The 12,629-nt window shown below is 34.2% G+C and overlaps 1 protein-coding gene across 12 annotated transcripts in view; it reads left to right on the forward strand.

Annotated features, from left to right (window-relative positions):
• LOC106874382 (uncharacterized) overlaps nt 1-12,629 on the forward strand; it is a 194,793-nt gene that overhangs the window by 144,062 nt on the left and 38,102 nt on the right. The gene's annotated exons all lie outside the window — the stretch shown is intronic.

The following is a 12,629-nucleotide window of genomic DNA, read 5'->3' on the forward strand; positions in this document are numbered from 1 at the left end:
TTTTATATATATATATATATATATATATATATATATATATTTGTAATCTATAGTGCGAAGGCTAAGGCTAGAAACATTATACTTGTGTGCATTAGATAATCAATTATTTTGTCCAGTGCTTCTGGCTAGACCTTATCATCTCTTGTTTTTATAAACGGAATAAACATGTATTATCAATATTTGCTTCAAAATTTTTCAACTGCATGTAAAAATGGTTGCCAAATGTTATGTTGAAGAATGAATTCTCTATTTTGTTTATTTTTTTATTTTTTCCTTTTTATTTTATTGTCCAGATCTTATAATTTATGAATTTAAATGCATTCATTGTTTTTAATTTTACCAAATTATAACTTAAAACCAGATAACTGTTTTTTTTTTTTCATCTATTTTTTATTTTTTTATTATTTCCATTAGAGTGGCTTTTAAGACACTTTAATTTGATCTGCAAACGAACAAAATTTTTATGTAGAGGGAGAGGAATTGTATGGCTGAAAAACTTTTATGTTTTGGAAAATTTGTTACAAAACCGAGAAATAAATAAATAATCCGTGAGAGGTTTGATGAGTGCCAGCACTGGTTGTTAGCTGTGAATGTATTATATAAAAAAAATAGCTAAGCAGCAGAAATATGCTAGAAAACAATTGGACATTTAACTGAGTGAAGGAAACATCATGTGAATAAAAAACACAAGCATTGAAGATGAATTTACTAATAATAGTCTGGTTCATAATGATTTCTAACATAGGCACACATTTTAACCCTTTAGTATTCAGATTACTCTGTCAGATATAATGTTTGTTTATTTATATTGTTTGGAATTAAATCCTACATTATCTCATAGCTTTGAGACTTCAATGATGTGATTGTTTAGTTTTAGAATGACATTGTAGGATTGAGGTGAGAAGCTGGATCTAACCAGCTTCAACATAAAATAAGCTAAATATTTTGGCCGGATGTGGCTGGTTTGAATACTAAAGGGTTAAGGAAGGATGCTATAGTAGATTTTTGCCTGTTGTTCTCTACTGATTCTGCCTATCATCCAGCTTCAATAGCATCATCATTTAACCCTTTAGCAGTCTAATTACTCTGTCAAATATAATACCTTCTTTATTCACACTGTCTTGAATTAATCATGCACGATTTGATTCTTTACTTTTTAGAATGACGTTGTAGGGTAGGTGTGACAGACCAGATCTAGTTGGTTTGAGCATAAAACAGGTAGAATATTTTCGCTGGATATGTTAATGGGTTAATGCCTTTTCTTCCATGCTTACTTAGGTCAAAAGAAATTTGTTGAGATACTTTTTTTTCCACGGCTGGATCCCTTTCCTGTTGCTAACCCTCACCTGTTTTCAAACGAGGTATTTCCCCATGGTTAGGCATGTTTTTTATGGATGACTAGAAACAAACAACAACATTTGTATAACAGTGATGCTCATTTACAATCCTCGTGTGTACACACACACACACACACACACACACACACACAACAGGCTTCTTTCAGTTTTCCATTTATCAAATCCATTCACAAGGCTTTGATCAGCTCAGAGATATAATAATAGACACTTGCCCAAGTGCCATACAGTGGGACTGAACCCAAAACCACATGGTTGGGAAGCAAGCTCCTTAACTGCACAGCCACACTTCCATTTGATTAACAATTTTTGTTTAATAGTTCTTTTTTTGTTTTAGTCAGAGGAAAGGCAGTGCCCTGACTCTTTACAGAGCCTCTAAAATGGAGGGATGGGGGGAAGGAGAAGTAGAGAGAGTGAAAGAGAGTGAGTAAGTCAGCCAGACAGAGAGAACTGTGTCCCCAAACTGGAGACCTGGTGCAAATGCTTGCAACAGAGAGGGCTTTGTTAAAGGTACTCGAGGTGTCCAAAGATGGTGCAAATTCAGGCAACAGATTAGCTCCATCCACTGAAGTAGGCTGTGGTGGGATTTGAACTTGGAACACAAAGAACCTGGGAAAATACCATCAAGCATCTGATCTGATGTTTTTACAGTCTTGTCAGTGCACCACCCAGGAATGGTACATTTTCATTGCCTCTGGAAGGATGAAAGGTAGAGTTCACCTTGATGGTGTTTGAACTCAGAATGAAAGATGAGGATGTCAAAAAACTGCTATGCAAAATATCTCAGTAGAAGAGAAGACAATGAAATTGTGTGACATTCATGCCTTTCTCAAGGTTACTGGCAAAATAGGAAAAGATACAGGCTTCAAATAAGTGGTTTTGGGTTCTGTCCCACTGCATGACATCTTGGGCAAGTGTCTTCTAACTATAGCCCTGGATTGACCAAAGCCTTGTGAGTAGATATGATAGGTGGAGCTGAAATGAGCCCATTGTTTGTATGTATGTATGTATGTATGTACGTATGTGTGTATGTATGAGTAGATATATACATGCATACATAGGAATATTCACATATATGTGTGTGCATATGTGAGAGAGAGAGAGAGAGAGAAAGTGCATGTCTCCTTGGCTTGGCATCACATGCTAAATGTAAACAAACTTCATCCTTCATACAAGTGGTGACGTTTATTTTCAATCTTCTTTGAAAACATGTTTGGACAGAGGGGGAGGGATATTACCTTGCCTGGAAAGAGGAAGAGCAGCTGGCTGTAGAAAACCTGTCTCAGTGAATCATGTCTGACCAATACAAGCATGGTAAAGCAGATGATGATGGTAATGGTGGTGGCTGTGGCAGAGTGGTGGCAGTAGCAGTGGTGGCGGTGGTAATTTTTACTACTTTTATAAGGTAGCAAGCTGGCAGGATTATTGGTGTGTCATACAAAATGCTTAGTGGCATGTCTTTCAGCTCTTTATGTTCTGAGTTCAAATCCCACTGAGATCAACTTTTCCCATTAATTTTTTTCTTTTTTTTTTTTTTTCCAGGGTTAATCAAAATATGCACCAGTTGAGCACTGGGGTCTATGCAATTAACTTACTCCATTCCCTAAAATTGCAGGCTTTGTGCCTATATTGTAGAAACAGTTATTACCAAAAAGCCATATATTTAATAGGTTATTTTCCTGTTTGGTTTTCTATTCTGAACGAGGCCAATAATGGCTAGGTGGAATTTTATGGAATCCTTAAATGATTGCAAGATATGAATCAGTTTGTTTGGGAGAGACAAGTTTGTTGCTTAGCTTTCTCCTGTTGTCTGACTACATCAGTTCTTTTTGATTTATCTAGGGATTGCATGTCAGCAATATGTGTTCTGTTATAAAACTCTTCATATCAATAATTATTGTGTTATTGAGTCTATTTTTGTTTGCTCTTATATTATATATTATTTAATAGAATTACTTCTGTTAGCTTTTGTACCGTTTATTTATTTATTTATCATTTTTAAAATATATTAAGACAAAGAATCTAATCAATTCTTGTCCATTTGCTAGAATATGAAGTGATACTGGTTTAATATTGTGCCATGTCATGAGTGAATTTTAACTGATTTATTATCAGTTTGCTTCCTATGTTAACATAAGATGTTTGTCTGCAAGCTTTGGGTACATGTGAACCTAACCTAGCACACACTATATAACTTAGAGTAAAGCATTTGAATTATCTTTGGAATGTTATCATTTTTTTTATTTTTCATTCTCTATTTACTTGCAGCAGCCTATCCTGGCCTCTCTGTGTTGACATATAACTTATCTACATCTTTATTCATATCAATACTGTTGAAATAGTATTTTAATGTATGTTTTAAACACCCCAGCAAATCATAATTAATTCAGAGTTCTATTATCTCTTATTGAAGCTCGGTGCTTTATGACCCTATAAAATGTTACTACCTCAATTTGGTAAGGGAATCTGAGGCCTTTGTTCCTCATTGTTATGGGACAGCTGGTACCTCTCACTTGTAGCATTTTCACATTTTAGCAAACAAAAATCTTCTTATTCTATATAGCAAATATATGTAGTTGCTTCCCAGCCATGAGCTCTTGGGTTCAGTCCCACTGTGCAGCACCTTGGACAAGAGTCTTCTAGTATAACCCAAACCAAAACCTTGTGCGTGGATTTTATTAGATGTAAACTGAAAGAAACTTATTGTACATATATATATGTATCTGTGTGTGTATGTATATATATATATATATATATATATATATATATATATTTATAACACACACACACACACACACACACACACACACACACACACACACACACACACACACAGGTGCCATTTAAAAAGCATTCAGCCCATTCTATGGGGTGGTTGGTGTTAGGAAGGGCCTCCAGCCATAAAAGCCATTCCAAAACAGACTCAGAAGCATGGTGCAGGCTCCTGCTTCGTCTGCTCCCTGTCAAACCATCCATAGAAGGAAGATATTAAATGATGATGATATATATATATATATATATATATATATATATATATATATATATATATAGTTATGGTATATTCTGTTAAGAATGTAGTACAGTATAGTTTGAAGTTCATCCACCCTGATCTACCCTGTACTATCCAGTAATAGTATTATATGTATTTCCAGGTTTGTGTTTGGGCATTTGTCATGTGTGAATAGATAATTGAAAAAATGCCAATCTTTTTAAAATGGCAACCACTTTTAACAGTAACAGAATCACCATCCAACTACATCTACACCTTCAAAGCAGTTTGCCAATGGCCCATCAGCAACAATACACCCTGATAAACTCAGTGACTACTACTAAATTCAGGCCATGACAGACAGAGAGGATGTTCTTGAAATCAAGGATTTTAAACTTACAGAGACAATTTTAAACTTACATATCGCCTGAGGAAACACAACTAGATCTCATAATGCAGGCAAACAGTTGCATAATCAAGAACCTGCACACCTGGAGAACTACGTTGCATGGAAACAATTGTAGTGATTAAAAAATGTCCTACCATACCCCATCTTGTAGACTCCAATTTTTTCAATTATATATATATACACATATAAATTTGTAGTGCAGTATATGGATTCATTGCATAGTAATCCAATACTGAGGAGTGTAATGCAGAGTTCTCTGCAGCTGAAATCCAAGAGATTCATTCAATGGAATTATTTCATGAGGAATATATAGAGCATAAAAAAAAATCAGGAGATTTGAGAGGGGAATATATCTGACTACTTCACATCTGCCGGATTACAGCCATTTCGCAGCCTTCATCGTGTAATAATAATTTCAGTGTATAATAAATTATTTTACATGCCAATATGCATGCTTCACATTGCACAGTACAGTTGTACCTTTTCAAATCAATGTAGATATAGACTGGCATGGTCAGTTCTGACACCAACACCAGAACTAATGAGCCAGTAGGGAAGCCTCTTTGTAATGCATCAGTTTGTTAGAAATAGCAGTCAACTCTCCTTCAAGTTACACCCAACTCTTTGAAAAAAGTAGGTGTTCTCATTGGTAGTCATAGACATGAAAAGCCTATGATAAAGATGGTATGACTATACAGTAATCCTTCGCCATATCACAGTTTATTATTTAAGCTTACATCGATTCCTCTGTGGTGTTGTTTTGCATTTGTAATAAAATAGATATATACAAATTATAAAAATAATTTTGGAGCCTGGTACAGCCTTCTGGCTTGCCAGTCCTCAGTCAAACTATCCAACCCATGCCAGCATGGAAAGCGGATGCTAAATGACGATTATGATGATGATGAATACTGTTTCTACTTTGCAGATTTTCACCTATCGCAGGGGTTTTTGGAACATAACACCTGCAATAGTCAAAGGATTACTCTATATATATATATATATATATATATATATGTATAATGTTTAGTGAGCATTGTAAAACTATGACCATCAATTTTATTGTTACTAAAACAATCACTGCTACATTGTCACATATAATCTTTCAACTTAGATATAGTTTAGCTTTTAAATTCAAATAATCTTGCCCTTGAATAATTGTCCTCTTTCTTTCATGTACCTCCTTGTACTGCTAAGTTAACTATTTGAGCAACCCATTTAAGTGGACTTCTCAATCATATTTCACAAAGTTTTAACTACCACATGTTACTCCGAAAGTTGTTTCACTATAGATTATAGTTCCAGGTATTTGTTTATTTGTTTTTCTCAAACCATCTTTCTTCAAATTAAAGATTCCATCACAACTTCATGGTACTCTGTATACTGCATGCTTTATGTTTGATTTAACGTCAGTGAAAATCCCACAGCCTATAGGTTTTTCCTTTAGAAATATGCAACAAATCCTGCTTCTAAGCCTCTATGATAAGTGGCTGTCATGGAGATATTTATCTCTAACATCATCTTTCTATGAAATCATTGTAAGGTTTACAATGTCCATAGTTTTGAGAAGGGTTATTATAAAACTGATGTTCATTGATCCAATTAGTAATCACTCAATGCATATTTTTATGTCCTTTTTAATCTTCTTTCTTGTTTGTATATCTGGTTCAGCTCTGTACATACCTTTATGAACTATCATTCATTTAAACTATTTCTATTACCTAGTTATATTAATGGCCTCTTTTCAATGGATGTTGTTTAGCCCAAGTCAGCCATGATTAAGCCGACCTTTCATCAAAAGTGTTCAAGCTATAACTGTTCATCTCATTTTAACAGACATAGTCTATCCAAGACTACATTATTCATAATGTTTCTTTTTTTTTTTTAAGTGGGTGGCTTTGATTTATGGGAGATTTTGTTGCTATTTCAAATAGGACAAGCAGCTCACTCACAGGATGTGGGATGAAGTCTGTTCTTAATACTTTTCATTACTGAATCTAATTTTGAGTTAACTTACATTTACCATCATTGTTTTACTTCCACCTTTCCATGTTAGCATATGTTGGATAGGTCATTACGACCAAGTCAGATCACATTTGGAGTTACTGTCCTAACTGAGCCAAGGACTAAATCTTGTTTATATGTTACACTTTTTGGTATAGTTTATATGGCTGGTTGCCCTTCCTCTACCCAGCCACATTACAGAACATGTTAAGTGCATTTTATTGTTGCACCATCATTAGAGAAATTATTTTATCTCACATAAGATTTAAAGAGTCCTTTCTGTCCTGTGATGATGATCCTTATTCTGACAGCTTTGTTTTCAGAATGCTCCATTGTTAATTAGAGCACCTAGGTAATAAAATCTATTGACTAATTCTAGAAACCTTTCTGACCACCTGAAGGAATTGATTTCATGTGCATTTTACTGCTAAGTATTCATATGCATCCGCCACATATGATATCTATTTTACCTATCATTTTGAGCATAGCCACTTCTTTAATGAAAGTAGAGTCTTAGCTATTTTTCTATTAACAGGCACATGCCAGGCTCAAGCCTACAGGTGTGCTGTCCCTTCTCTCTGTCTTTTCTGTCACTATTATAATAGCTTCTGTTCCTTGTAGTTAGCTGATCTCGTAACTCTCAGCTTACTTTCCACTTTTCATCTCTTTTGTTGCATCTAACCTCCCCATCAGCCCTGCACTAGCCACTATACTCAGTCCTTTCTTCCCAGAACATGGCTCCCTAGAATCTTCTCCATACTTACATTTTTACTATATGGTGGCCAGCGATAGAACCAAGAAGGGTTCACTATGATGTGTAGGTGGGTGGTGGTTCAAATTCTAACAAGCTGGATATGTCACAATTCTTATTATAACTTGCAGTAAATTTTATTTTACCTTTCACCATTTACATTTGATAATATATCATCTGTAATATGATATGGGTGAGTTCCATGAAAAATATGCAGAAGCTATCAAAGCGGAGTCTGAAACTCTGTTATTAAGATGTCATCAAACAACATTCCAATGAAATGAGTGGCCTGATTGTGACTGCATGGGAGTAGACAGCAACTGACTGCAAACAGTGGCAGAAATAAATATTGCGGCATTGAACTTGATGGAGCAAGAAGAAAGAAGAGGAAAGGCTAGAGCAAGATTCTCTACACCAGGTTGGCCAGCAGTATTCTACAAAACCTGTGGTCAGGGTTATGCAAATACCTTTGGTCTGTAATCCTAAAAAGGAGCAAAACATCTCTAAAGTTCTTTCACTGTATATATTAAAAAAGAAAAATAGCTTCTACCAATTTATGCTTGATTATGTGTGCCAACCATGAAGAAGAGTCTTATTTAATTGCCAAGTCAACACAGAAGACTTTGTCTTCATGTAATGTATCCAGGATGCTTTCCAAACTGTAGGATTTAATTTAAGTATTACAAACCAATAAGTACACATGTTAGGTCAATGGTAGAATGTTCCTGTTGTTTGTAACAAAATAAGCTTTATTTATGGTATCAATTTACAGCAACCTGGCCTGTGCTATTTTTTCTTTTTTTTCTTTTCTTTTCGAGTGTTAGTATGTTGGCATTAATGCAGTGCTAGTGATGTAGTAGAAGGTTTTAGATCTTCACAGACAGCTATTTGATATCCTAGTCATAACTGAAACTCTCAACAGTAATATACTAGGGACCACTTTTATTAACTGTGTACTCATCTCTTCAAAATTAATGTTTTGTGCTTGGTAAAAATAGATTCTATAGATTCTATATTGTGAAAAGAATGTGAATCTGGTTAGCATTGAAATGGGTGAGAATGAAAGTAGACCTAAATCAGATAAAAATTCTGAGTTAAGACAATTGAAGAAAAACTATTGCAAATTAGTAATGTGATCTTCAGGATAAAGATGGCTCTCCTAGTGCTGTTTATATTTCTTCCTCAATTTCACATGGTGCCACGTTTATCTTCAATGAACTCTTTTCCCATATTCTCATCAAAGTAAATGCTTACATCTAGCACCAGACCTTTTTTACATGTTAAACACAACTAACAAATATCAGTTGAAACCTTAGCATTGCTCTTTTAATTGAAACTTTCTTATCAGAATGTAACGTTTTATTATTAGGACTATGGTTTTTGGACCTACAGTATATGGAAGCTAAAACTTAATTTCTTCAACTGATTCCTTTCATTAATTGTAATAACTGTTTCACATTGATGGAGTAAAAATCCATTCATTTTCATTATTTTACCAAATAATGAAGTTAGTCTAATTGGTAAACTGTCAAACTTCATAAAGAGAAATAGGTTATTTTGCCACTTATTGTTGCAGCCAGACAACATTATGTAGTCTCTATCTTTACATTTTGCCAGTGTTAACAAACAATATTTCCTATGAACCAGCGAAGGAGCTTCTATTCCCATTGCTCAACTTGCCAGACACAGCAGTCAAACCTCCCTTAAATCACAAAGGTATATTAAATTATATACCCCTAGATACACTATCTAAAATCCAGTTGGAATAGTCATTGCTTGAACACTTTTCATCATAGGTCTTCTCAGTCAGGACTGGTATGTGGCTAAACAACAACAAATATATTCTCTAAATATATTATTCTTAGTTCCAGACTATGTCACACAATACCTTACAAAAGGGCTTCCCTATCAGGAGGTAGCTTTTTGCTCACCCAGGAGATAAAGTTGCTAACTGTGGTTTTGTATATATATTTTTTCAATTGTAATTGTTAAAAATCAAAAGTAAATTGAAAAATTTAAAGTATTTTGTTAAATAGAATGTTAATTCTTTTCCTTTTGAACATTTTGGATTTAATGATATGTAATGTATACGTCTACTATTTAGGCTTTTTGTGAGATGCAGAAGACAACAAGATTCATCCTGTGTGGCCAATGTACTATAATTCTTTTTTCTCTTGTGCAGCTGGTTCTTGTGCATTTGAGGTCTTCATGGACTATCCAGCTCCTGATGTTCTTGGGTTGGCTCTTCATCTGTTTTTCTTTTTCTTTTTTTGATGTCTTGTCCAACTAGTTCTTGTGTATTTGAGGTCTTCCTGGACTATCCATCTCCATGTATTTTGGGGCTGTCCCTTCTCTTGTTTTTCTGTTTTTGGTGCCCATGTCATTGCAGTTTTTTTATGTCATTGTATGTTGAGCAGGTGTAAATTGTGATCTGCCAAGCAAAACCAATGCGGTGTCCTAATGTTTTGTAGGGGCTAGGATTTGCTTCTGAGAATAATTTCCACGTTTGTAATTCTATCTCGCCAAATGACTTTGAAGATCTTCTGTAGACATCATTGGTAGGACATATCCAGCTTCATGGCCACCTTTGCTGGCACTCTCTATGTTTCACTACCATACAGAACTGTTAGCAGCATTATTGCATTATATAGTTGTTAACGATGTAATTTAATTTAGAAGACTTTGTTAGGTTCTGTTATTTGTTCAACATTATTTGTTCAAAAATATGCAAAATAACATTGGTATGTGCTTCCTTTATTTGAAACTGTTTAAAAAAATCATTGTCACCATTTTAATGTCCACTTATCCATACTTGCATTGAGGCTGAATGCCCTTCCTGTTACCAACTCTTATGGAAAAGTATTACCGTATATATTTGGGAGATGTTTATGTATTTAAGTTCTTTAAACTCAGGTTTATAATTAAAATAAATATTACATACTGAAGTAGTGATGTGGTAGTAGTACAGATGCAGTATAATTGAATAGTTAAAAAGTATACTCTGCAATCATGAGGTCCACCTTTCACAATATGGCATCTTAGGCAAGTATTTTTTTACTATTTCCTTGTGAGTGAAAATGGTTAGACAAAAACTTTGTGGAAGCCCATTAGATGGATTGTACTAGTAATTCAACAATACAGTCTTGTCATACACAGTATTATACTGATTCTGCCTCAGAATAACATTAAAGCTACACATGTCCATCTGAAATACTCAGCCACTCACTTGCTAAATTCAGTCAGCTGGCAATTGAGTTGATAGAGACAACTGAACCCTCATTGCCAAAAATGACAACTCCATTTACTTTGACTTAGTAGTAGTAGTAGTAGTGTAATTATAGTGAAGTGTGTACATTGGTAGGAGTGGGGGAAGGAGGAAGGGCTGTCTTGTTATCTCTTTCAGAGGAAGGGACAATCCTAGATTGTCAAATACTCCAGTGAATAATTTTGGGCAACACTGACCACTACTTGTTTCTAATGTTTTTCCTTTTTTTTTTTTTGTTTTTAATCCTGTGTAACTAAAGCTATCAACCTTGATCTCTTAAACAATATATATCTACTCTTATCCACTTACCACCATGAGTCTCTAACTGTAAGGACTGTAAATGTAGTGAGCAATATATATATATATATATATATATATATATATATATATATATATATATATATGTATATATATATATATATATATACATATACATATATACATACATACACACACACACATATGTATATGATTGACCACTAGCTCCAAAGAGCGTAGGTTCGAAATGTAAAAGATTTTCTCACATTCCCGAGCGTTAAATAAATTAACACATCTGTTTCTTGTTTATACACCTGTCTTCGTCTTTTGTTTTTCTGTAAATTTCAACTATATATACATACATACATACATATCTATCTCTCTCTCTCTCTCTCTCTCTCTCTCTCTCTCTCTATATATATATATATATATATATATATATATATATATATATATATATATATATATATACACATATATGCTGTTTCACACTGCCAGTTTCTTTCCCTTTACAAAACCAATGTTGTTTAGCCCCAATCTCAACCCTGATCAAATGGACCTTTGATGAAAGGCATTCCATTCGATTCCTTCTCCTGTTTTGTTTTTGATTTATTTTGTTTCAGGTACAATGTATCTAAAACTACCTTATCCAGTGTGTGTGTGTGTGTTTTAAGATTGTAGAGTATGAGATGGATTGGATTTAGCTTCCTCCTTTCTTTCTATATATCTTTTTTTTTTCTCACCTCTCCTCTTACTCCTTGAGTGTATCTCTCTACCCTGTTTCCTTTCAGAACCCTAACCACCACTATCACTACCACTAACAACTTTCATATTGTACTTTGTGAAATATAATTATTTGCATGCTTTGATAAAATCTCAGTAATTAAAGATTTCCAACTCTTACAAAATTTTAGAATCCTAGGATTTTGCAAGAAGTATTTAGGGGTTCCATAAAAACAAAAAAAAAAAGCAAACTAATAAATAACTTAAATAACAAATGCATTTGCAAGTAATTCACGTGTTTAATTCTGTGTTCATAATTTTATTATTACAAGTTCAACATATTCCTTCATGTTGGGAAATCCTGGTATGTGTAAGAGACCTTAATGGAAAAGCTATGAAGCCTTGATAGGGAATTGTCGGGAAATTTAGATTTAACAAGGTCTCAGAAAAGATGAAATTTCTTAAACCATTGTTTGTAATATTTGATAGATTTAGCAGTGCCAAACCTTTCAAAGGCAGTTTTATGTTTTGTTAAATTACTTATGAAATTTAACTTTATGAAAGATTAATGAAGGTACATATTAATTTTTATCTAGGGGTCTCCTGAGACATGGAATGTATTTCAAGAGTTCCCCAGTATTTTTTCTCAGTCCTTTGTCATTTCAAAAATATTGCGCCTTGCAAAGGAAATGATAAAAGACAGGATTGTGGTGCATTGCTGTACTCAAGAAGACTCATCCACCTCAAAGAATTGGTATCCAAGGTGCCATGTAAAAAGCATTGGTGCTGGTGCTATGTAAAAAGCATTGGTGATGATGCCATGTAAAAACTACTCAGTACACTCTGTGAAGTGGTTGGTGTTAGGAAGGGCATCC

This window comes from Octopus bimaculoides, chromosome 3 (genome assembly GCF_046866305.1).
Source record: "Octopus bimaculoides isolate indiv1 chromosome 3, ASM4686630v1, whole genome shotgun sequence".
Taxonomy (NCBI): Eukaryota; Metazoa; Mollusca; class Cephalopoda; order Octopoda; family Octopodidae; genus Octopus; species Octopus bimaculoides.